A 25,313-nucleotide genomic window follows, 5' to 3' on the forward strand; every position below is an offset into this window, starting at 1 on the left:
TTCTCCAGGTACTCGGGTTTCCTCCCACATTCCAAAAACATGCACGATAAGTTAATGAGACACTCTATATTGTCCCTAGGTGAGCGCCAATGGTTGTTCGTGGATGTGTGCCCTGCGATTGGCTGGCAACCGCTTCAGGGTGTCCCCCACCCACTGCCCGAAGACAGCTGGGATAGGCTCCAGCAGAGGAAAAGCAGATCAGAAAATGGATGGATGCACGGATATATTTCTATACGCATAACTTCACATTTAAAGTACAACCAAAACTGTTGAACAGAAGGAAAAGTTGAGCAGTACAATAGCAAATACCAATATGACTAGCAAAGATGCTGCTATTATTTCTATTTAATAAGCAGAGAGAAAGCCTAGCATGGGAGCTGCCTGCTCGTCTGTCACTCAGCGCCGCGCACACGCCGGCGTGCTGTTTGCGAAGTTCACTGTGCATGACGGCGCAGGGAACGGTGCAGCAGTCTGGATGCATTTGTTTGAGGAACATGTGCAAGTGTGTGTTCACGTGCCGCGCAAAATGTGTACTGAAGCATGCGGCCTCATCAGCATCACGCAAATCTGCTCGTGAAGGTCGAGCAGAACCAGAGGCCAGTTGTCAACATATCTTTTCCAATTAAAAATGATCATCATTAGAAGCCCTCGTTGCACGTTTCTCCTATTTTTAGTCAAGCGATGATGTGCTTGTTCGCGAGTTGCCCTTGTCATTCAGTGCAGCAGCGTTATCTTTTGTCATCAAATGACAAAATCAGCAACGCCACTCTACGTGAAACAGACAGTGGATGAAAGGTGGATTTTTGGCCCAAGCCTGTTTTTTTAAGCCATTTTTCCCCTTATCGCAAGATCTGCGAGTCAGCTCTTACAGGAAGACCTTATTTAGGTGCGGTAGGATGTAGAATCTGACCTCAAAACGTAAAAAAAAAAAGTTACCACATGCGGCCAAAGAGTAAAGGGAAATGGAGAAAGGGTCGCTTCTGCAATGCTGGAAAACGCTTGGTGGCAGAGGAGCATGCAATGAAATGTGCCTTTGTATGATGTTGAGGTAAAATGGGCAAAGCATCTGGGGATTTGGGCTCTCTGACAGCTGCCTACTTTGAGCTGGCAGGAAGGAGCAAGCCTCGATGCCGCAGCCACTGCTATGATGAATAAAATATGACGAGCACACACAGTGGCAGCACACCGTTGCTCTGATGCAACACGGAACAACATCTCAAAAGCAAACAAAAAAAAGAGAGACGCGTGAGTGTGTTTGCGAGATAGAGAAGCTGTTAAAGATTGATCGTATGGATGAAGACAATCGTGACAACAGAGTGAAAACTTGACTTTTTAAAAAAAGACATCCAAGAAAACGCTTCTCTGTTGATTTTTCCCACTGTGCAATTTTGTTAGAGGAAAGTGCGACTGTTGATTTTTTTTCAAAATCTTGTTTTTTTTTAATATATTTATAAAGGAGAAGAAGATAAAAGCTCTGAAAATAGAAAGTGACTTGCTACTGCCAATTCTCCAACCCTCAAACATGAAGGTGCTCCTTTTTCCGAGCCAAGCCTCGTCGATTTATACGCTACCACAAGCTTGCTGCTGGAAAACAAAATCAAGTGAAAGCAACTATACAGTGACCGTGATCCCAAGTAACTCATCAAAAATATTGCACTATATCGCTGAAGAACATGAAACCTTACTTACAACGTTATACTCAAATTCATCAGGTAGACATTTGCAATGTGACTGCACATTTTCGCTATCTGACGATGAACATTAAGCGATAGTACTGGTGGTAATGCAAAAACGAAAATGCCCCTTTATGAACTAAATGCACGCTATGAACGTTAACTGGTCACAACATTAGGGACAAGTGCACATTTTTGTTGCATGCATTACAAGAAATCGACCTAAACATACCAAAACAAAAACAGAAATGCTGCAGAGTCCTGACACGGACCGGAAGAAAAAAAAAACAGAGCGATTGTTTACAGATGTTAATTATTCTGACTGATATCAAGAATAATTTATTAACTCATTTAATCCCAGGCATTTTCACTGGAGCAACCCCCTCAATCCCAGCGTTTTACTGGATTTTGACTGACCTGGCAAGACCCACAGAATATTTGGTTCTAATGCTATATAAACATGGAACCTACCAAAATAAACTTTGGACTCGCTTCTTTCAGTAGAAAAAAATGTTTCTTCATCTTTTTCCATTCTTCAGCAATCGGCATTACAAAATGGCTAAGTTTCATGAAAGTGGCGATTCCTGGGCAAAAAATGGAGAAAATTAGCTTTTTGTGAAAGCATGCACTTCAAGCATTTGGGGCACCACTGCCACCTACTGGTTGCTTTTTTACATGATTTACGATGAAAACGGCTTATTCTCATTCACCGATTGCATCAGACCCTCCTCCTCTCTGTGACGCAAAAAAAAAAAAAGACCTACAAGAACATCCTTAGTAGGCGAGGCCTAATTTTAAAAAGACGTACAAGTACGTCTTGTGGAATGAAAGAGTTAAGTAAAACAATTTGTGTGACCAAAACTATAAAAAAATAAAATAAAATATTTTGGAAACAAACAATATGACTTGGTTGTCCCGACTATGCTCACAACATACAACAGTTTTAAAAATAGCAGTCGTCGATGTCAGCAAGAACAGTAGGAACCTGCAAGATACATGGACATGCTTTGTTGTTGGTCATAAATTCAACCATAGTCTTCTGACTCTGCAAAAGTTGTATCGAGGCTGCTGCACTCGTCCTTGTTTGTTGAAGATGTTTCACCTTTATTCCAAATCGCTTCTTCGCTTCATTTTTAGGTGGGGGAGTTTTCCAATTTATGCCTCGCGGGTGCGTCCCTTGGGCGTGGTCAACAAAAGTGCATTGTTGTCGCTGTCAGAATTAAGAACCAGAAACCCAGTTGCCTCGAGTCAACCTCAGCGGATTACCATGACCTGGATGACTGAGAATCTACACAGACAGCCCTCTGAATCTTCATCCAATCCAATTATGAGGTGGCTGCAGATTGCCATCACTAGTTCTGACTGACGCCGTCATCAAGGTACTTAAGCAGTACGCACCATCCTGTCTGCATAAACAGGTGCTTGGATTTTGATGATGCGGAGGTTTTCGTCCTAGGATCTTCCTATTGAATTATTGGTGTGATTCCTGATGTCAATGATCGAATTCAAACAATAAAAAGCACATTTAAAATATATGGATGTTCGTCTGTTTTGAACAAAATTAGCTGGTCTATGTATGTCTGGTTATGTCATCATGTTAAACCAAGTTTAAATCCAGAATTCGTCTGACGCGACATGAAATATCCCTTTTCCCATTTCGTATCACTCTCAAATGTCAGCATATCAAGCTGTAATTGGTCGCGCTTGTGACAACTTATGGGAAGAGCGAAAAGAAAACATGCAGGAAGGTATTCATCCTGACCTAAAAATTATTCGAGAGGCAAAGCAGTTCACCTATTGATTTTGCGGGTGACTCGAGTGAAGCTTTGGCTGAGGTTTGTGTTTTTGAGCGTACTTGTTATCTGTGAAAGGCAGAAGTCTGACTGGATTTTTGAGGCCGGTGAGTTGACTGTAGATGAAATAACTCAACTCAACTCACTTGTATTTATAGAGCACTTTAAAACAACAATCGCTGTATGATAAGTGATGCACATGAAGCCAATATCATAGAGCCAACATTAAAACAACAAATTAATAACAAAGACGGTAGTAAGCATCAAACAGTAAGTCTAAGATCAAGTCCGAGTCATGCCGTAAAATACAAATGAGTTTTGAGATGAGTTTTAAAGATGGGCAGCGAGGGGGCTTGCCAAATGTTCAGTGGGAGGTCATTCCAGAGAGAGGGACCAGCAACGGAAAAGGCTGGAGCCCCTCTGAGCCTCCGCTTTGTTCTATGTACTTCTAATCAAATGTGGTCCGCAGACCTGAGGCGCCGGGCAGGTGTGTAGGGGCGGATGAGCTCAGAGAGGTAAGGTGGCACGAAGCCATTTAAAGATTTGAAAACAAATAATAGGAACTTAAAAAGAACTCTAAAATGTATTGGGAGCCAGTGAAGGGATGTTCGAGTAGGAGTTATGTGCTCCCTCTTACGAGCTCCAGTTAGGAGTCGTGCAGCAGCATTCTGGACCAGCTGGAGACGCTTAATGGAGGATTGGCTGACGCCCAACATTGTCGAAAAAGGGAAAAAGCGGGCAGAAAATAGACAAAGTACCATTAAGCGAGAAATGACTGACAGCTGTAATGGTCTTGGGAAGAAAACAAATGATGAAAAAAAAAGACAGGGGCAGAATTCAATGATGGCGTTAACGGGTCGTCAAAAGAACCGCGACTGCAACCTAGCGATGCGTTACATGAAGGTCTGTAAAGCCACATGAGACAAAGCAAACAACAGTGTGCATTTTGGCCTCGGTGTAACTGTACAGCTCCGGCGGCTGAGTGAGGAGAGGGTTGACTCGGGGGGTCATTGAAGTGATGAGCACCGAGCTTGAGCTCAGCCATCGCCGCCAGCAGCCTGGGGAAGACATCTGCTCGCTCACCCAGACAGCCGAGGCGATGAGAGCTGACAATGTGGCAATGTGCTCTTGGCTGACCAGGTGTGCTTCATTTACTACATGTTCCAAACATCAGCACCAGCCCGAGCAGTTTAACTGACAGATGGAGAATGTTAAGGCGGCGGAGGAGCTCACGCGTGTGCTGTGCTTACAAGCAGATCCACAAAAGTAGCTGATAAAGGGATAGACTTTCGGCGCTCATCCTGCTTGATGCTGCCGGTGTCGGAAATTAATCGAGCAACATGTCATGCTAAAGCTAAGCGTAACGAGCCCTTACTTTAAGTGAATAGAAATAAAGGCCCCTCTATTCCTGTTGCCCACCTTTGCAAATTAAAACCCAGTGGACATAATTTTACTTTGGATATGCACAACGCCACTGGTAGGTATACGAGCGTTTACTGACTTTGCTTCATATTTAAACTGCATTTTAATACGTTTATGATCCTTGAGGTGACATTTCTTTCCGTGATATCAGACAGGGGATTGGTGCCTTGCTCACCTACGCAGAACAAAGGCAGTTAAACCTGGCTCTCTCCACCAACGAGTTCCGTTGTCTATCCCCACGTGGGTTGTGAACCTGCCGCCCTCCGTTCCTCAAGCAATACACAAACTGAGCCGCTGGCGCCCATTCCAATGATTTATAATGAGCGTTACAAAGAGAAGCCTCGGAACTGGAATAGTTTGAGGAGAACTGACACTTTCAGGGAAGCAAACTCGTGAAAAACACGGCAGTGTGTTCATCCGAGTCATAGAATGGACAAAAATAGCAAGATTAACAACTGATGAAAATGCATTTGTTGCAATAGCACTGTGCAAAAATCCTCCACTCTAGATCACCGATCCATTTTTTGTCAAAGCAGCTTGTGCAAAGTCCTCCACGGGAAGGGGAGGGGAGGAGTCTTGTGGGGTGCCCCCACCTTCAATCCCCCCCCACCCCCACCCCCAGCCCAGTCACCTTGGTTAATAGTTATCACTGTACAGTGTCCTTTTTGTCTGTGCTTCATAGGTGTCAAAGTATTTCAAGTGTCATTCTGACCAGAACTGATGCAACATAAAGCCAAGAGTTGACTGCCAGTACCGACAGGGATGAGTGAGCAATGTGAAGATTGGGAGGCTGAAAAGACTGCAAAGTCCAAGTTGCAAACAACAGCATATTAATGTTACAGTGGAGTGGTTGCCTTCATTTTCTGCTTGAGGTCTCTGTGATCTGATCCAAAATGAGTTATTAAAGGTTTCTAGGAGGACAGTTTGATTATTAGCTGATTATTTCTGTTATTGCTCATTTACAGTCAGGTTTTCTGCACTTTGAGTGTTATTATGTTTTTATTTGCATTACAGCGTTACTCTGTTGTTATTTATTAGAGTATTATGGTACAGCAGGGATGGGCAACTGACCTTTTTTTTTCACCCCACAAAAAACGGTGGGAAATTGGGAAATAATCAAATAACTCTCCTTTTGTTTCCGATGACAATTGTGTGTTTAAAACCAAACAAATGAAAAAGTCAAGCAGACAAACAGTGATACACTCGCAAGGGTCCGCAGTATTACTTTACATCAAGATTTCACGACAGACTTCATTATTATCAATGCATTTACTGATTTGACAAGAGAAATAGTGGACCTCTCATAGTGAGGCATACAGGGTTCATTTTGAATACCTTTGGCTGTCATGTTTTTTTTTGAGAGATGAAGGGCTAAAATGTGCGAAGGCACCGATAATCAAAATTTCTAGTTTGAGGGTGGTAGGGGAGGGTGCAGATATACATCTTGATTTAGCCAAGTTGTCCATTTCACAGCAACCTGACAAATTTCTCCAGCGAGTGTGACAGCCCAATTAGGGCCCAGAAGACTGAAGGGAGATCTGAAGCTGGAACTGACAGACGCAGAGGTGGGTGGGTAGTGGTGGACTACGGGGCGGGGGGGGCTGTTCTGGTGATTCGTGCCATCTGATTCTTTGTCACACTGGGGATCCTTCTGCTGTACCGCTGTACTGTTAAGACAGGCCTTGTCAACATCTCCTGCCATCCTCTTTTGTGCAAAAGCATGTCTTTTTTCTCTCAGTGCTGTCTAAATACGGATAGATCTGTTTTCATAGATCAACTGTCGCCACCCAGAGCAAGTAGTGGTCTCAAAGCTGAGGAAGCACTGCTTGGCTCCTCCCTAATATGGAGGCTCTCCCACTAACTGCCTGACAGACACAGAAAATATATATATTTTTATTATCCACTACATGCACTGTTAACTGGATTAATATTTAGTGCTCCCTCAAGAAGCATTCTAAAATTCTGTAGAAATTAGTTTAGATTTCATCTCATTGGCCTGTCATCTGCTTCAATGAATTCTCAGAGATCAGCATTTACATCTAATGTGCATCAAAAACTGCGTCGCCTCTTTAATTCCTCTGCTCGTGTTCATCGCGCTTAGAAGCAGCAGCATTTCTCACTGGATTCAAATTTAATCAAAGAACTAAATGCGCGCCTCATTCGGAAGAGGTTACGTATTACTATTCTAAACTACAACACTTATCTCTTCCAAAACGCTGCACTTTTTTTCCCAATGACAAAAGTCATGACAGCGACAAGTTCATGACATCAAATCACCTCGTGAGGTGTAAGTAATAAGCTCCGTTGTTAGCCATGTGCTCCTCATAGCCCACAGAGGCATATTTCCATGCTATTTGGGGACGGCTATGAAATGTGATGCATTATAAATGCATCTTAAGTCACTCCCTCCCTCTTTCTTTTCTTCAACATTTCAGCTCGCTAACCGTCATTTCCAGCGTAACGATGTTTGGCCAACATTTTCAGAGAAAGACCATTAGCCAAAAGACAAATGAGTCTTGAACTAACTGGCAGCATTCGGTGCCCCTAGTGTCTGACGGGGGAGTTGCGAAAACCAATTTTTCGATCAAGGAATATTGCCAGGTTGGAGCAGCAGCTACACAGAACAGAGCCCAGCCAGCCCAGCTGTTTCACACCAACAAAGGCCTTTTAGTCAAGCGGGGATCCCATTGAAGAAAGGACAACGGGGGTCTGCTTCTCGTGGTAGGCAATTACAGTGTGATGTGCTAATCTGAGCAACTGGCACCGTCTCAAGGTCGTCTGCTGAACACAGCGTCTGTGTCACTTTACATGCACTGGGTTGCCCACTTTTCTTTGGCACCTTATTCCATTTGCTCAATTACTATCACACCTCCTTCTGTCACCTTGTTCTCACACAAAGAGACAAATTCAGCTCTACTGGACCACTGCCGACTTGAATGAGAAAGAAAAATAGGCGAGAACCTGATGACACATCTGGGACTTGAGCAACCTGTTGCTGAACTCGGTCGAGCTATCTGAGTGTTTTTTTTAACAAAATATTTTAGATATCTTTTATGGACACAACAGATATGCAAGTTAAAGTTAAATCAATTCGGTATGAGAGCTCTGGAAACAGTTTCTCTTTACAAAAATGACAATGCTGTTTGAATTGATACACAACACGGCCTGAATTTAACCTGCCACTTGGTTTTTATTCAATTACTTAGCTTAGCAGATCAGATATCACACTACAGCATGTACTGATATCGCTTGTTTGCCCATTTGTTAATGCTTCACATCGCGGTTGTTTGTCTGCAGTGTTGATCAATGATTCCAGAGAGGAATTAATTTAACAATGTCATTTTTAGTCTGTTTGTAGATTGCAAGGCTGGATAACCACACTCCAACATACTTTGAGGTGTCAATAGTAGGTAAATAAGGTGACCAAAAAAGGAAAATGACAAAAATGACACGATCCACTGTACATTGGGTGTAAGCCACATATAAGGAACTTTATTAAAATGACTAAATTCCAAGAAAGTAATGTGGGATAAAACACACAGCACCAGGTCAATGAATTTCAGTCTTTGAGACCTGACATACAAAAGACGATTAGGTTGCACCATGATTGCAATATTTGTTCCCTTGCATGGCTTGAAAAGAAAGATGAACAGGATGTTGTATCAGTCCCCCACTCCTCCACATTCACACACATTATCCTCTCCTCATATCAGATCTGACAGAATAAGACAACATCTGTGCCCTCAGCAGGATGCAATTCTACGCCTGAAAGCTTCACCCGTGGTAGCCATTTAGACATTCAGTCATTACTGCTGACTAAATGTGAAACCCTACAGGAGGATCCAAACACTGCCAGTTTTATGAAATGTGTTCCATTTTCTTGCTCCATCCACGATATTGAAAAGTATGTTACATTATTTTCAATACCAACTAGCTTTACACAAATCGTCAAGGAAAGCGAAATTAGGATTAATGAGTAACATTTAAATTGGATTGTATTTCATATTTCATGCTGTGGGAGCCAGAGGAAAAAAATCCATACTTCTATGAAAATAAAAAGACCATTAGAATTTGGGATGGGGGTTTGACGAAGGGTTTGTTTGCACAAGAACAATGCAAAACAGTAGCTTTTGGGGGGGGGGGGGGGGTTGCATCATGGCAACAACATTTCTCAATCAATCCTCATTCACAAGGAAAACACCCGATTCAATTTGAATACTGTAACCGTAACACGTGCACAGCCACTAACTGCGTGCCCTCCAATTCTCATCCAAGTGTATTTTTAATACTCTACTTGGTGTATATTTGTGTTGAGTTAAAGGAATGACAAGTGGCCAAATTTCACAGGTTTTCTTAGAAACCATCTTCTGCAAAACGTCCCTACATTTCTTGAGTGAAAATTGGTATTTTTATTTTTTTAATGGAATGGCAGAATGTGTTTCAATGTTTTGAACTTTGATTTCATTACCGGTGTTGTTTGAAGCAAAATCCTGTATGTCTAAAGATGTTGAGTCATCGTGGACGTAAGTGGCTGAAGCTCAACTTCCCATAGTTGTTGCGTTTTTGTACTTCTTTAGCCGGTAAACAAGTTCAGACTGAATCAAAATAGCCACTGATGGTTGCAATCATCCAGGCACTGCATTTTGCCATTTCTTCAATAAACAACAAATCAACAATGGCTTCCATATTCTTACTCCAGGTTCTCCACGTTCATCCCACTTTGCAAAAACATGCAGCTTAACAAATGACGACTGGACGACAAATGGACGTCTCTGTGATTGACTGGCCAGGGTGTACCCTCAGGATAAGGACAATCATTATCAAAAGAAGGACATTTATTTATTTATTGACAAATACTGGTATATGGACATATGTAAATCCATCCATTTTCCGATCCACTTTATCCTCACAAGGGTCAGGGAGGGTGCTGGAGCCGATCCCAGCCGTCTTCGGGCAGTAGGCGGGGGACACCCTGAAGCGGTTGCCATCCAATCGCAGGGCACACAGAGACGAACAAACATGCGTGCTCCCAATCATACCTGGGGACAATTGTGAGTGTTCAATCAGCCTGCCATGCATGTTTTTGGAATGTCCGAGGAAACCAGAGCACTCGGAGAAAACCCACGCAGGCCCGGGGAGAACATGCAAACTCCACACAGGGAGGCCGCAGCTTGAATCGATCCCGGTACTTCTGCACCGTGAGGTCGACGCGCTAACCACTGGATCACGGGGCCGCCCCTATTATGTTTTTTTTTTTTTGCCGCGCTAGACACATACATGCCAAGGACAATTATCTCACCACAAAAAAATGTGGTATTTCACCACCACCTGTGAAGGCAGTGATTACCTGGAAGTGTTCTCTGTAACAAAAAAAGAAGACAAAAAAAAGGTCTAGTGTTGAGAATAATTCTTCCATAAGCCGATAATCCGTCTGAGATGTTCATACAGCAAGGTTGACCCCTTCCTTGGATCTGGGCAGAGATAACAGTGTTTGAAAGATTATCCTCTTTCCAGAAAGGTCCATTTCTTTTTTTTTTTTTTTAGGAAAACGAGTGAGAGTTGAATCCTTAATTCAGCTGACTAATGTGATATTCTGCTTTTTGCACGGCTGACATTATCAAGAGTAGGAGAGGTTCCATGCGTCACGAGCTGTGAAAGCAGAGTATTTAATGCCAGGCTATTTCTGGACTCGTTCTCTAATGAGGATCTTGACATCCTTTTCTTGATGCTGATATACTGGATCAGGAGTGAGTGCGATGTCCAGCCGGCACACAACTCAAAGGACACCTTTGTCGTGTCCCCGCAATGGCAAGCACAAGAAAGCAAAGTCTAATTCTTGTCAGCTCCTCCGGCCATCTTCAAAGCCCGCGGCCATTGGATATGATCCGCCAGCACGTCCCCGAGAGGATGAAAAGATAAGCTCGGGAGGAATTCAGCCTTCACACTCAGCTGCCAGCCGACCCGTCACAACACAAGACTTCAGGTCTGTGAGGAATGTGTCTCGGCTTCTCCTCTGCGGCAGAAGCCAAGCTTGAACTCCCCTCGAATTCAACACCAAATGTGCCGTATAATCGTTGAGGCCGAAGCTCTTTTTTGCTGCGATCGCGGAGAGGGGAGCTCCTGGTGGCGCAAAAAGCTGTGACTTTGACCATGATTATTCACAGCGGCAGTGGGAACAGCACGCTCTCTTTCTTCGGCGCACAAATATGAATTGCTTTGAGTTGGCATATTTCTCTGTTCACCTCTGCCTCGGGGGAGGACCGAGCCAGCAGGGTGACACACACCCTGCCAGCACTGCAATTCATGTGATTTTATTTTTTCTAATGAGTGCCCGCACATTTGCGCACCTTAATAATGCTATAACGGGATTCAAAGTTCCATTAGCAGGGTGTTACAGGACTGAGCAACAGGGAGGGGAGCTATAATTTCTGTGAAAGAGAGACACTCCTGCTATTGATCAATTCGGCTCGGCCTGGACGTGGAAGTGATGAACTGAGCGCTGTGTCGCCGCCGGTATAACTAGGGCTCTGTCGTGCTCTATGCTTCTTATTTACTGGCATGCCCAATGCTGAAATAACAGCAGCATGACCAATTAGTTGCCATTCATCAGCCGATTTCAACAGTACTGCGATATTTCTTTGGCCCACCATAAACCTCGCTTCTTGCGTTTTGCACAAAGCGCTGAGTGCATCGTTCGATATGGTGATCTACAGTATACCGAGGCCATTTGAAACAATGAGCGGGAAGGTGGGTACATGCAGCTGAGTGTGCAGGAATTCACTCGTTAAAATCGTGAACCTGATTCTGTGTGGCGTTGCCTTTTTCCCGAGGTGACTTTGAAGTCATGTCAACGTGTCGCTGTCAACATTGTGAAGACCGTAAATATTTGGATGACGGACATAATACAGTCAATAAAGCACAAGATCTACAATACATTTCAGAAGAGTTGGCATCGGGTTAGGTGAAATAGAATGAATGGGACAGCCATTCCATGACATATGAAACAACTTCACAACAAGATGCCATTCAAGATGTGTATTCTGTATATTTTATTTTATTAATTTTAAAAAACCCCAATGAAGTTTGGCCGTTGTGTAAAATGCTAATTAAAATCAACCCATTTGACTGAGCTGCGCGTACCAGCACTGATTTTGATTGGGAGGAATGTCGGCGCCATTTGACTGTCGTTGCAGGACAGCCCCAGGGCGCTTGTGTCTTGCGCCTGAAATAGGCAGCATTTTCACAGCCCCGCTTTGTTCAGCGGAAAGGTCGATGCTGATGGATAGTCTGCGGCTGGATGGATGCATGGCATGAGGAGCCGACGATGAGAAGAAAGGAGCGTGAGCGCAGAGCGCCGATGCGTATGTGGAAATGGGAGTCGTGGCTTGGAATTGAAGCGGATTTACATGAGACAATCTCTCTTTTTTGTTAATGGATGCTACAGCTTCTTGTTGCGTTCAAGCTTAGATTGTGGCAGACGTGTGCACATTGCAGCAGGACGTCTTTGATCGACTGGTGAAAAGGACACTTCGATTCGCTCCCCTTTCATCTATAACTTCTTCAGACAACAAAGTGTATGCAGGAAAGTGGTGTAGATTGCATGATAGTCTGTGTCCAATGTGTTGTCTTATTTTGTCATTTTATGTTAACTTTTCTTTTGATGGCGGTGCGGGCACCCGCAGCGGCTCCTCTTGTTTTATGTTGTCTTGAGAGGGAAGAAATTTCATCTGCGCTGCATGCTGCACATACAGCGCAGATGAAATTTCTTCAATGAAATTGTACAGTATGTTGCACATACATCACATGTGACAATAAAGTTGTGCTAGACTGGACTTGATGGGGTTAACACAATAAATTGAGGAATGCTCAAAAATCACCTGTTTGGGACATTCAACAGGACAATTGGAAACAGGAGCATGACCGAAAGGCTCAGTTCTTCACAAGCAAGCATGGAATGCGGTTCACCACTTTGTGAACAAATAGTCCAACAGTCTAAGAACATTTACTAATGAACAGTTACTATGAATTTAGGGATTTCATCATCTATGGTACATGAAAAGATTCAGAGAATTTGAAAAAATATTTGTATGTAAGCAGCAAGGTCTAAAACCAAGCTTGCATACCCGTGACCTTTGATCCCGAAAAACGCGACTAGATAAGTTTCTACTTCTCCCTACTCCTTTTTCAAACACGTGTGAGCAAGTAAGATATCACCGAATGTATTTTCACAACCACACGGCACAATGTAATCAGAGGCGCAGTGTCAGTTATGGGTGCTATTTCTGGATTTAACAGATACACGAAATGCACTTCACTATTGGGCATGGCAACTTATGCTGTCCAGTAAGCAACAATGTCAAAAAATTCCATCTACAACGCTACAACCAATAGTGTTGTCCATTCCCAAATGCTTTTTGTTGTTAAAAGGAAAGTAACCATCGGTAACCATACCCCTGTCCCAGCTTTTTTTTGGAAAGTGTTAAAGAAATAAATAACGTTTTTGAATATCAAGTTGGTTGCAAAGGATTTGTAAATCATTTTGTTCATGTTTTTCTTTTCTTTTTTTTTCTTAACAGTGGGGTTTGTATCATCAATCATCAAGATGATCCCTCAACGGGAAATTCAACTCACACTCTGTTGTGAATTTTGTGTCGCAAACATGGCGCACCAGATCACAGATATGCTGGCACGCAAGCAGAGACTCAGAGTGTGTAAGGAGTGCAAACAGTGCTTGACAAATGGAACTGTGAGGGAGTGGGGGTGATGTCTGGCTCAAAGGCACCTCGACAGAAGCCAGCAAACAGACTGGCATCTTTCAAACAACCATTTGCAATTTTATTCATTCATCTATTGATGGATGCATTTTACTTTTTTGTGCGTAGCGATCCCAGAACAAATGACTTCTACTGCCACACAGTTTTGACAGGTATTAGCAGAGATGTATTAAATTAAAAAGGATTTCTGGACCCATGGTTGTAGTTTGCAGTGGTTGAGAATTGCAACACATCCTACTCAGAGGAAATTGATAGTTCATCAGTGATTTAAAAGGAGCAGAGCATAAGGAATGCCTCTTAATGTGATAGAGCCATTATAAATTTATGGAAACAATTACAATCAAACATAAATTATTAAAATGGTATCTCCCTAATATTGTCCATTAAAATCTTTGGAACGACTCTCACAACGGGTCTAGCTCATTTAAATATCTAATATCGGGGCCATTGAGCTGACCAAGTGTACACATCCAGTACAAGGCACACCGATGTTTAATGTGATAGCTAATCTTCTAAACTACATATCCGAATGAAAGGCGGTGATGTGGGTTTAGTACCGGGATGTGTTCTGCATCATAATTATGCCACTGGTTAAAAATTAGCACTCGAAAGGAAGTCGGGCTGCTTCACACTTGGGAGTAAATGATTGCTGTCCAAGCTCCTGTGAGTCTTAACCCAGTGTTTCCCAACCTTGATTGAGGCAAGGCACCAGTTTTCCTTGAGAAAAATCTCACAGCATACCTCCAAACTGGTATTTCACAAAATACGGAAATAATGATGATTTTCGTCTCAATTTACTCACACATTTTCATTCCCATCGTGAGACCCGGGCCTGCTTATTTGAACACAAAGAAGCTATGACTTATTCTGTTACATGAAATGCAACAGGTGGACATACAGGATTATTCGACTTTCAGAGACATCTTATGGAAGAGCAATTAATTGTCCTGCCTGTCACTCTGCGTCGCTACATACAGTAGATAGATGACAACAATATATGCGTAATTGATGCCTGATCATCTGTCATGGCACGCTGGTTACCAATCACTGAATTTAGCCACTGGTGACGCAAAGGGTCACATAAATATCTGTCATAAAGTACATAAATCAGTGGTGAATACATCTGAAATAAAAGGGTGAAAAATCAAATGTGGCCATGTAAGGAACAAGAGGACCACAAGTTGACCAGAGGTATTTTCTTATACTAGAAGTCGACCTAATTCAGACAAAGCAAATTCCTAATCATGATTTTCTTTAACAAGTTGCAGCACATAAAAAAACAACAACAACTCCACAGTAAAATATGCCCTTGCTGTCTCAGCTATTATGGTCTGTTCCAGCAGCAGTGACCTGAAAGATTTTCACACTTCTGTAACATCTCTATTTGTGCGCATTGAACTCATTCGCGCTCAGATTTCGATGAGAAAAAGGTTTAAGAAGATGTTACCTGAGTCGGGAAAAGGCTGCGGAAGATGGTTTGCTGTAGCGAGATGTTTTGTTTTATCTCCTCGTCAACTGGGGGGGAGACCTCAACATGTTTCTCTGAGAAGCAGGCAGCTCGCAATGCCTGTAGTTTCTCTGTTCAATCCCATCAGCTCCAACACCGTCTGAGTGCTCTTGAATAATCTACAGCACCGCAGATGTGCCGCGACACGCTGCTTCCAACACTCTGAGAGGGCGACACCAACTATTGTGCTCACCCGTCCGCTCCAGGCAGACCACCCACCACCCTGCGTTTCCCCGACCCCTGGCATCTGCTCCGGCCGCGGCGTGGTTTGCGACGCGGGCTGTAGGGGAACAGTTTTCTCGCCTCGGTCGGCCGCCCGAGCTAAAGGACGGCGCTCGAACTCTGCGGAGAGCCAGCCCCGCACGGATCGCTCCATATGCGGACCAACAGCACTGCCTGGTGCACTTAAAGAGACACAACATCACAGCGGGGCGCTAGTGCGCTCTCCGACTCTTTTGGGAGATGTGACGATACACTATATTCCATAAGGGGTTCGAAAACTGCAGCGTCTCAAAAAGTACTTTACTGTCATCATATCAGCATAATGGACGACATTAAAATACGGGAGCGTAGGTGGCCCAAGTGTTAATCAACTCTGCAACGGGTTTAGTCTTGAGAAGTAGCTTAGATATTACCGAAAGGAAATGTGCAGTTTGAAACCGCCATAGTCAGATTTCACTCCTCCAAGTCGGACCAAAGCAATGCCCCTCACTGACGCGCATGAATACTGTATAATTCTCAAACATTGTGGTTCTCAACCCCTTAAACCAGGACTGTCAAACTCCGATCCTGGAGGGCCGCTGTCCTGCATGGTTTCCAAGTCTCCCTGTTGCAACACACCTGATTCAAATGAACAGGTTCAATGTCACGCTTCTGCAGAGCTTGCTGATGATCTGATCAGTTGAATCAGGTGTGTTGCAACATGGAGACTTGGAAAACATGCAGGACAGCGGCCCTCCAGCATCTGAGTTTGACACCCCTGCCTTAAACCGAGGGCAACGTTGCCAAAAAACGGCTCTAGAAATGTGCACCCAAAGTCAATTTCTAGCTGTTCTTGAACCATTTGAGTATCAGCATAGTTTTGGTCTCTTTTTGAAATATTTAAAGTTTTATCATTATGAATATTTCTCCCATACAGTAAGAATCTGTGTTAGTGGAAGTGCTCCTGTCACTGAACTATGGATGTTCGAAAACAGAAAAAAAGGTGAATCTTATGTTCGTCTAATTTTTCACAAAATCTGCCTTGAAAATGGATTTAGAATGTTGATTAGTTGACATTATTCAACATTAGTTGAATGTTGATCCTGTAGTGTTTTCCTGTAGTGAAAACACGATAGGATCAAAACGTGAGGTCTCCCCAAGTTCCAGCTCCAATTCGACAATTGTAACACGTAGGGTAGCATTCAAATCTCCAGAAACCCAGATTTTAAAAGATGTATGACATGTTCACACCTGTACTCAGCTGACGACGTGCATCAGAGATTTGTTTTGACAGATGATGGAGAGCCCTTCAGCGGGCCCTCCTAAATTTAAGGGTTTAATGGCATGCAATTATGAAATTGTGTCGTTGTTGTTACTGGGAACGTTGTCCAGCTTCAGCAAATAGCAGTGCTGTTACTAAGTTTCCAAAGTGATCATTGAAAAATGTGAACACTTGTCTTCACGAATGTCAATATCAAAGCCTGAAATCACAGCGGGCTTCACAAGCTCACAGTTGACACATAGTGATGACATCCACTGATCTTAACCCCACACGAGGTTAAAGGTAATTTTAGCAAATTTCAGAAATAACGATTAAGTAGCTCTTACTTTGAAAAGACCGTTGACTCTCTGATCTGCACCATATGGTGCCCAATATGCGCTTTACAAAGCCACATATTCACACATTCACGCACATTTATTCACCGCTGGCGTAATGCCTCACTTAAAACGTATTGCACATAAAGGTCAAATAAAATGTGTACCTAAAAAGATATGGTGTGGTGGACACAGATGGTGTAGTAGAGGTGGAATTGACTGACTTCTATGCGGGCGGCATGTTCAGTCCCCACTCAGCAACATTGTGAATGTGTGACTGAATGATAGTCCGGTCTCTATGTGTGCCATCCAACCGACTGACGACCGGTCTCAGAGTATAGTCCGATTTTTTGCCTGAAGTCAGCTGGGATAGAAAAAGCAGTTTCGAAAATAGATTCATGGATAAATACTTGAAAAGCAACGGTTGTAAAAGATTGAACCCAAATGTAGTGTACTTCAAGGTTGAATACAACTGAACAATATTTAAACAACAAAGGCTATTGTACTTGCTTGAACAAGTTACAATTACTGCATCGTTGGCGAGTATGATGAAGAGGATGGTTTTTAAATGTTCAGACCAACAGCCTGGCAGTCCTGTAGTTTCCGAAAAACAATCCGGGCGGAGTTTCAATGTTCGTCCCACTTTCCAAAAACCATCAGACATGCAATTATGATACCAGACGTGGGGATCAGTCTCTGCTTTTATAACATATTAAATATAAAAGGTAAAACCAAATGCTTTTTTAATTTGAAAAAAAGAGAGCAAAAAATGTGATAAGCAATCATCTTGACCTTATATTAATTAATAACATTGTTGAACAGTGTGAAGTGATTGAAGCATAATTACAAGCTATGACAAAATATGATTCAGTTAGGTCAAAATTTAAATACAGGTTCAGTTACTATTATGGAATCATAATTTGATAACCGACTCTAGTGAAGTCAGCACCTCAGCAGTCACGAACCTCGTCAGTGTGTAACCTAAATGTTTTTTTTTTAACACCTGCGCTTGGAAAATGTATACCGGTACAGTACACACATATGTTACTTATATTTGACGATATAATTCTTATTCTGACAGAAAAACTGAAATCTATTTATCACACTCCGCTGGTGTAGCTGTGGATTCCACACACTGCATTCGAGGTCCCTCGGCCATCTTATTGTTTACAAAATATGTTGTGCGCTTCCGTGTTCAAGGTTATAGAGCAGCTTTGCGTTGGATAAATAGCCCAAATAGAAACTGAACCATAAATACAAAGATCGATCTGGAAGGATTGAGTTTGGCAAGCGAAGAACTTTGTTAATGGAGTAAGCAGTTTTCTTAGCAGTAGAAAGGTACCTCTGAGCAAGGCAGCAACTGCCTCCTTTTGACATCATTTTTCAAATGCACAGTCAATGTCTTCCACTTGCACTTTTGTCGTGTTGAACAATCTTACATTTTGACGGCGCTTGAGTTTTACAAAAGACCCAAAGTCTTTTTTTTAATTGGTCTACGTACAGTATTCATTTTTTGCGAAGGTTTCAAAATTGAAAACACAGGGAGGATTTAAACTGAAGTCAGTTTTGCACACGTGAGCTTGAAAATAATCCATTGCAGTTTATAGACCATTTTGATGCGCAACTCACCCAAAAGAGTTCACCTATTTGAAAAGGAAATTATAGCGCGATAAGAAATAGCTCTCCTGCCGGCGCAGTTAATGTGAATGTCTGTTGGGAGCTCCTGACTGCCTCACTGTAAAAATGGAACATGGCAATAGAAGAGATAACATCAGACCCAATGACATTGAGCAGCACATTTTTTTTGGGGGGGGGGGGTTGTTTGTTTAGACTGGCTGACCGGTTTGTCTTTGAGAGCGCATGTTTTATTTCTTTTTTTACACACAACACTTGCGCATTTTAACACTTCCCTTTGGTGTAGTTGCACAATCGAATCCACGACAGCTGTTTCAAAATCTCCGCCTTATATAATATTGCTCCATTTTGCTGGTTTGATATTGTTGGTTACGGTGGTTTACAGCATTACAATGGGAAGTCTGGCCAATATTTTATCCTCCTCCTGAAATTATGTTCCCCCTAAATTATAAACTTGTCACAGTGTGATGCAGCGTAATGATTATGACACTGCAACTCAACATCACTTCAGTCAGAAATTATTTTCTGCTCTTGTGGTGAGTAAGTGGGGGGGGGGGGGGGGGGGGGAACATTTAAGGATGTTGGCGTTTGATAATCCTAACCAATTGCATAAGTTTCTGGTGCCATTGTGCGGATTCATCTGCTTCCTGAGCTCATATATCAAGCCCACTTTGACTTGTGTACGCTTGTATGTGTGTATGCGTGTGTACTGTTGTGCGCGCGAGCGAATTGGGGTTAGGTACAGTTTAGAGAAAGAGACAAACAAGTGTCTGTGCTCGTGTGGGCAGATGGCAGTCAGCTGTAACAGTTGGTGACATTTAACCTATGTCTTTTTTTTGGTTTGTGTGTTTTAAATCAAATGGTCTTGTTTGAGAACATGTATGTTCAAGTATGCGCAAATTCAAACATTTTCCTGCAAATAATTCAATTACGGGGAAGTTTTATTTTTTCCTGCTGTGAATTTGGCTTTTAATCCGAATAACTTCGTCGGCCTCACCTCAGCCAAACCCACTTCCAGATGTTCAGCTGCTGCTGTTGCAGCTGCACGCACGATTTCTGGAGTGGGATTGGGTTGATCATCCAGTCTGTTCCGGCGCAAATCTCCTTGTGTGTAAACTGTGTCTCTTCAATCAGGCCCATCACTCTCATCCTTGACAGCCTCTGCAATTAAATCAATGTCTTAGAGGGACTGTACTGGGCAGCTCTTTAAAGAGCATTTACACGCAGGGGCAATTCGCATGCAAGCAGCCAGCGCACACAAGATATGCACGCGAGGATATTCAAGAGGACACTAGCATACTCGTCAATCAATTTTACGCAAAGAAGAGTTAATGAAAAAAATGTCGCCCTGCCCGTGAGGTGAGTGGATGCCACATGGATCATCAGCTGATTGAGTAGGCCATTAAATGTTGGCCTGCCCTTAAGGGATCTCGTGCTGACACAACAGAGATGACTCTGCATACTCCAGCAGCATTAATTCATGGTTTGGTTGTTGTCTGTGCCGTCGCCCGTAGCGCTGTCACCTACAATTACTCTTCTCTGCATGGTGACTCAGAGATGGTCTCCAACTTAGAGAGGCACTTTAAAAATCGCCAGTGCGCAAGTGGCGATATTACTCACGCTGAATAAAGCAGACAGGGCGGGACCGCAGCCAAACAATAGCATCCTAAAATGTATATGTTCAAGGGGGGGTAAAAGGATTTGTTGCCTTATTCGCACAGACGGCACATGGAAAGGCCTCGCATCCCTGCATTTGCAAATAAATGCAAAGCATCCCCTGTGATATTCCGCCCCGCTCAGAGACAAACGTATGCATTATTCGAGGTCAAAAGTGGAGGTTCAATCACGCGGGGGATCAAATTGAGGCCCAACCAATATGGAGGCAGACCCTCATATATCTCCATCACAAGTTAGCGTCATTCTGCGTTGGCTTGTGTCATATCGCTTCTGGGTTATCCCCCACGCAGATGAAAAGGCATCTAAATAGATGATAATGGGCTCATTGTGCAAAGTCTCTTCTCTCGGGGGAACACGTTGGCGGAGGTATGAAGCTGCTGGGGTAGGAGTGGGGGGGAGGAAGGGTGGGGCTTCACTTTGAGAATGTGACCACCAGTGAAATACTTTCTCTGATGGGTGTGTTTTATGTCGATATCTGGCAAACGCATGATGCGCACGCTCTCCAACAATTAACACATCAACAACGGGCGCGGTGTTGCCCTTGGATCTCCTCTTTATCTTTTATAATCTCAACATTTGCAGGAATATATCTGTTGAGCACATGCACAAGGACAATCTATTAATAGTGGGACTTGTATCCACAATCCCATAGATCACCTGTTTGTATTCTTAAAGGAGGTTCCACCCAAGGGAGCAGTGATGCGCTGGTGCCGCTCACAAAGCCTCGTGAGAAATCCGACGGGACAGTGCAGCCTGTGCAGCAAGGGGTTTGCCTGAGAAATGAGGTTGTCACATGTTTTTTGCATCGCAACAAAGGGGTCACGTTGCAAGGTGGTGGTGGACCCCAAAAAGCAGGCACAAGGGAGGAGCAGGGTGTACTTGAACAAGTCTATTAAAATACTAAGGAAACGAAATCCAGAACACACAAAGTTTGGAAAACAAAGTCCAAAGTAGCAAACGAAACCATGGCATAAGTAAAAAACAAAGTGATAAACACAAACCAACAGAAATTGTGACAGCAACTAACAATGACAGAGGCGAACAATGACCCAACCATGAGTGGTCGGGTGGGAGTCCTTCTATACAGCTAACGACATAACGACCAACAGGTGTGCAGCTGCAGGGAGACCCTACAGTGCCACCTGTTGGTCACAAACCCAAACATACAACATGATATTCTTTAACTTCAGCCTTTTTTTTTTTTTTTGCTTTGAAAGAAAGATATTGCAGTAATGTCAGGAAGCCATGTCGTCATTGACCGGTTTCAGGTTTCTTCAATACGCACAAGTTTTGTCAACACATGAGTCAGTCAGCTTTTTTTTGTCCGCTTAAGACATGCTTTGAAGTGGCAGGCGAATGATTAATTGTCATGTGAGATCAGAAAAATGCTCACGGGAAAGTCAAGGTTGCCTCCTGTATACCGCCATCAGAGCTGAAACGCAACCGGTTGACTGTGAGTGAAGAGCCAGGAAAACACAAGGCGGTGCTTGGATTCTAATTTATAACCAGCACACAGATTACACTCAAAAACTCGGTGTGTCATGGAGTTTTTATACTATGTCTGTGCTAAATGAGAATTGAAATCACAACATTGGCAGAAGGAAAAAAAAATCTCTACAAAAAAAAAATAATCACGCTCACTTTTTATTGACACAAGCAGAGGAATTCCTGGAACAATATGTGTGTTGTTGTGGTTGTACTTTGCAGAGCTGTTGGAATGTGCTGTCCCATACCACCAATTGTATCTATTAAATGAACGAGCCACAACAAGTAAAAACGCTCCTTCAGGCGACGCCACGCCATGCAAAAAGCGAGCATTAGCATAAGGCGGCATTTCAATTTAGTACAACAACAAAAAAGACTACCTGTTGCAAATGACATACAGCGACTGCATAGAAAGTGTGCAAATGCATTTTTCATATTTGCCTGACAGCGCTGAACTGTTTTGCAGATCCGCACTTGGTCGACTTGCATCAATACAACTGTCCTGTTTTCAAAAGCAACTGCCACCATTGATTGGACATCCACTTTCTCATTTACTTCGATGATATTGCTAACAAGTTACTTTCTCGTGTCAAACACTTGATTATTACGTGTCATGTTCATTGACCTTTGTATTGATTCATTATTCCCCCCCCCCCCCCCCCCATCCCTTCGCATACACCCCAAGGGGCCCAATCACCAATGTCTGGAAGCATGCAAAGCATGAAATCGGGCTAATAAAAATGCAGATCTCACTGATGGCAAATGATATAATTTGGCTAGAATTATGGACACATAAAATGTGTCAATAATAATAACAGCTGCACAGTAAGTAGACCTCTAAATATTACAGGGAAAAAAGGAGGCTGCAGTCTTTGATTGTTTTTCTTGAGTCTAACTCAAGGACATTCATGACCACAGCTGATTGCGAGTTTGAGACGTTTTCTGCAAACTGAGAGTACAATGTATGTACTGTACAATGTATGTAATGTATTGATTTCTCTCCCCCGACTACGGAGAAACGCACAAAGAGCCATAAAATGCTTTCCAACTCTTCCACGGTTATTTCATAGGCATAAAATAATATTAATAAAATGACAAGCGATTTAGGATCAAGCATAAAAAGCAACAAAAAGCCTGATTTCTGTGTCATTTCAGGAATGTTCATGTAAGAAGGTGACCGAAGTTTATTCAGCTCACATAAACTCAAATTTTAATGACTTCATTCGTAGCAACTGATTATTAGGAAAAAAAATTAATGAAATAAAATAACCTTGGCTTCCAGTCCCACTGAAGCAACTGTAATTTACATGGATGGTTGCATCACTGCTCCTTGGGGCAACAACACTGATAGTTAATCAATAAGCCTGTGGAGTCACATTAAAAGCTTGGTCTTCTTGTTGCTTTTGCGGTATGCGGCAGTTTGTTTTCTGCAGTTCATCTCAATGGTCCTCATCCGTCATATTCGTCATGCAAACATGAGAGTGCATCTTGTTGTGTCACAGTTACACAAAACTTCAACTTTATGAATCATCTCCTGAGGCGCAGTATTAAAAGTAGTATCAGGAGTTGATTTATTGAGTTTATTATTCACTGCTGCATCATTTTTATTTTGGAGGTGATAAGAAGCGTCTGGATAAATGGAAATGCTGTGTGTTAAAAGGTGTTGTAAATCAAGATCCGGTGACAGCCAGTGACCCTGACGTATTTTCCGTGTGACCTTCCGAGAAGCCGTGCGGAGGGACGAGCGTTGGATTGATAAGCGTCCCTCGGCCGCATTAACATACAGGAGGAGAAGAAAAAAAAAAGAGTCAGACTGTTTGGCATTAACATTCAGCCGAAATCAGCAAGTCATAGTAATGCGAGGACGCTTTGTCCTGGGCTTATATGTGAGAGCCCTCTCTTTTGGACTCTGGTCTTCACTGTGAAACCTGATTAGGCTTCTTTCAGGCAGCACATGGCAGCAGTGTGATATACGGGCTTCTCGTATAACAAACAGTAATGAAATGTGCTCAGATACTCTGACTGTGCTGGTCAAGGGAGTGGAAAGAAAGAAAGAAAAAAAAAACAGGTCTGCTTTTAATAAAGGCCAAGCGGCTGCATGAGGAAAGAGCAGGTGGAACAGAATTGAAGAAGGTAGGGGCAGTCCTCATCTAAGAAACCCAGTCATGGCTGCAGGTATTAATAATTCAGCAGTCTCTTTGAAAACTACCACAAAATAGATTCTCAATAATTTAACGGGTGCAATGCGTTAATTCGAAATATCCATAATTAATGAGATTATCCTTTAGCGTTCGACTTGGATCCCGGGCACTTGCGCACTACTAATCAATTGACAAACATGCTCTTATGTAGATTTTCGTCCAGTGGCTGACTGAGACGGTGATATTCAACCTTCGCTGTAATTGTTATTCCGGAAGTGTCTCAGTGTCACTGCCGCCGCTGCCGGGGCTAGTATTACCGGAGACCTACATCTTTCGGTCACTATGAAAAAATAATGATTCGTTCACAGCGTTTCATTTGATCCCTTTGACTCTGCCGACTGTTGTTCCTCATCAGACTGATCCGACACAGTCGAGGATGCTTCGGTTCTGCAGCCTCGTTTCATATAGTCGTGGTCTTCGGACAAGTGGAGAAACTTGAGCTGCCTGGACGCAATCCATATTTCTCCTGCAGTCCAGTCGCAGGCTCTTTGTCCAGCGTGGCACAATGAAGCTGTCCTCGTTGTGAAGGCCACCGGCATTAAAAATGGCTAAAAGAATTACAGACATGAGACGCATTCTTTCAAGTGGCTTTCTTCCAATCCCTCATAGCTGCCAAACTGTCTGAGTGCTCCTCCTCTTCTCCTCTGCCTGCTTTTGTATTATTAATGCCTGCAGTGTGAATGATGACTGACAACAGAGACAAAGAAAGATCATAGTGTGTGCGTGCTCGTATGTGTGTGCGTGTGAGTGTGTGTGTGGCTTTTTGCAACAGAGGAGGGGTGTTGTTGTGAAAACACCACTCAAACTGCCCAATAAACCAATATGTGGTGAATTCCCACAATTTGGGAGAATTGAGGCATTTGTCGAGACACTCAAGAAGACGCCACATCGATGTATGTCCATTGTTCATCTTTCCAAATTGTCTTTCAAACATCTAAGAGGACAAAAAAAATTTCACACATACTGTAGATCCCGAGGGCTCGGTTCGTCAACGCATCCGCACGCTCCCGCTAGCTCAGATTATGGAAAACAACAAAATATGCTACATTAATTATGCAGATGACAGACAAATTTGCATCGCCATCTCTGAAGACCACTATAATCCCATTCAACTGCTGAACAACTGCAGCAAATGAAATCACGAATAAACGTGCTCGATTTTTTTTGGTTTGTTTGTTTTTGTTCCCTCAAACAAAAGCGAAAAATGAAGCCATTTTCTCTGCAGCATAGAAAAGTGATTAGAAATCAATACCATGCTTGATTGTTTGGAGAGGTGCTTTTATTTATTTTTTTGGTCGATGTGTTTAAAAAAAGAAAAAGAAAAAGAAAAAAAAGAACAACAACCCAAG

The 25,313-nt window shown here is 42.9% G+C and overlaps 1 protein-coding gene across 2 annotated transcripts in view; it reads right to left on the reverse strand.

The window, feature by feature from the left end:
• wscd2 (WSC domain containing 2) overlaps positions 1 to 15,544 on the reverse strand; it is a 48,668-nt gene extending 33,124 nt beyond the window's left edge. For both annotated transcript variants that reach the window (XM_052067779.1, XM_052067778.1), the window contains exon 1: positions 15,110 to 15,544. The gene's annotated coding sequence lies outside the window, so the exon portion shown is untranslated. The remainder of the gene's footprint in view (positions 1 to 15,109) is intronic.
• Between the last annotated feature and the right edge of the window lie 9,769 nt (positions 15,545 to 25,313).

Source organism: Hippocampus zosterae, chromosome 6 (assembly GCF_025434085.1).
Source record: "Hippocampus zosterae strain Florida chromosome 6, ASM2543408v3, whole genome shotgun sequence".
Lineage (NCBI taxonomy): Eukaryota > Metazoa > Chordata > Actinopteri > Syngnathiformes > Syngnathidae > Hippocampus > Hippocampus zosterae.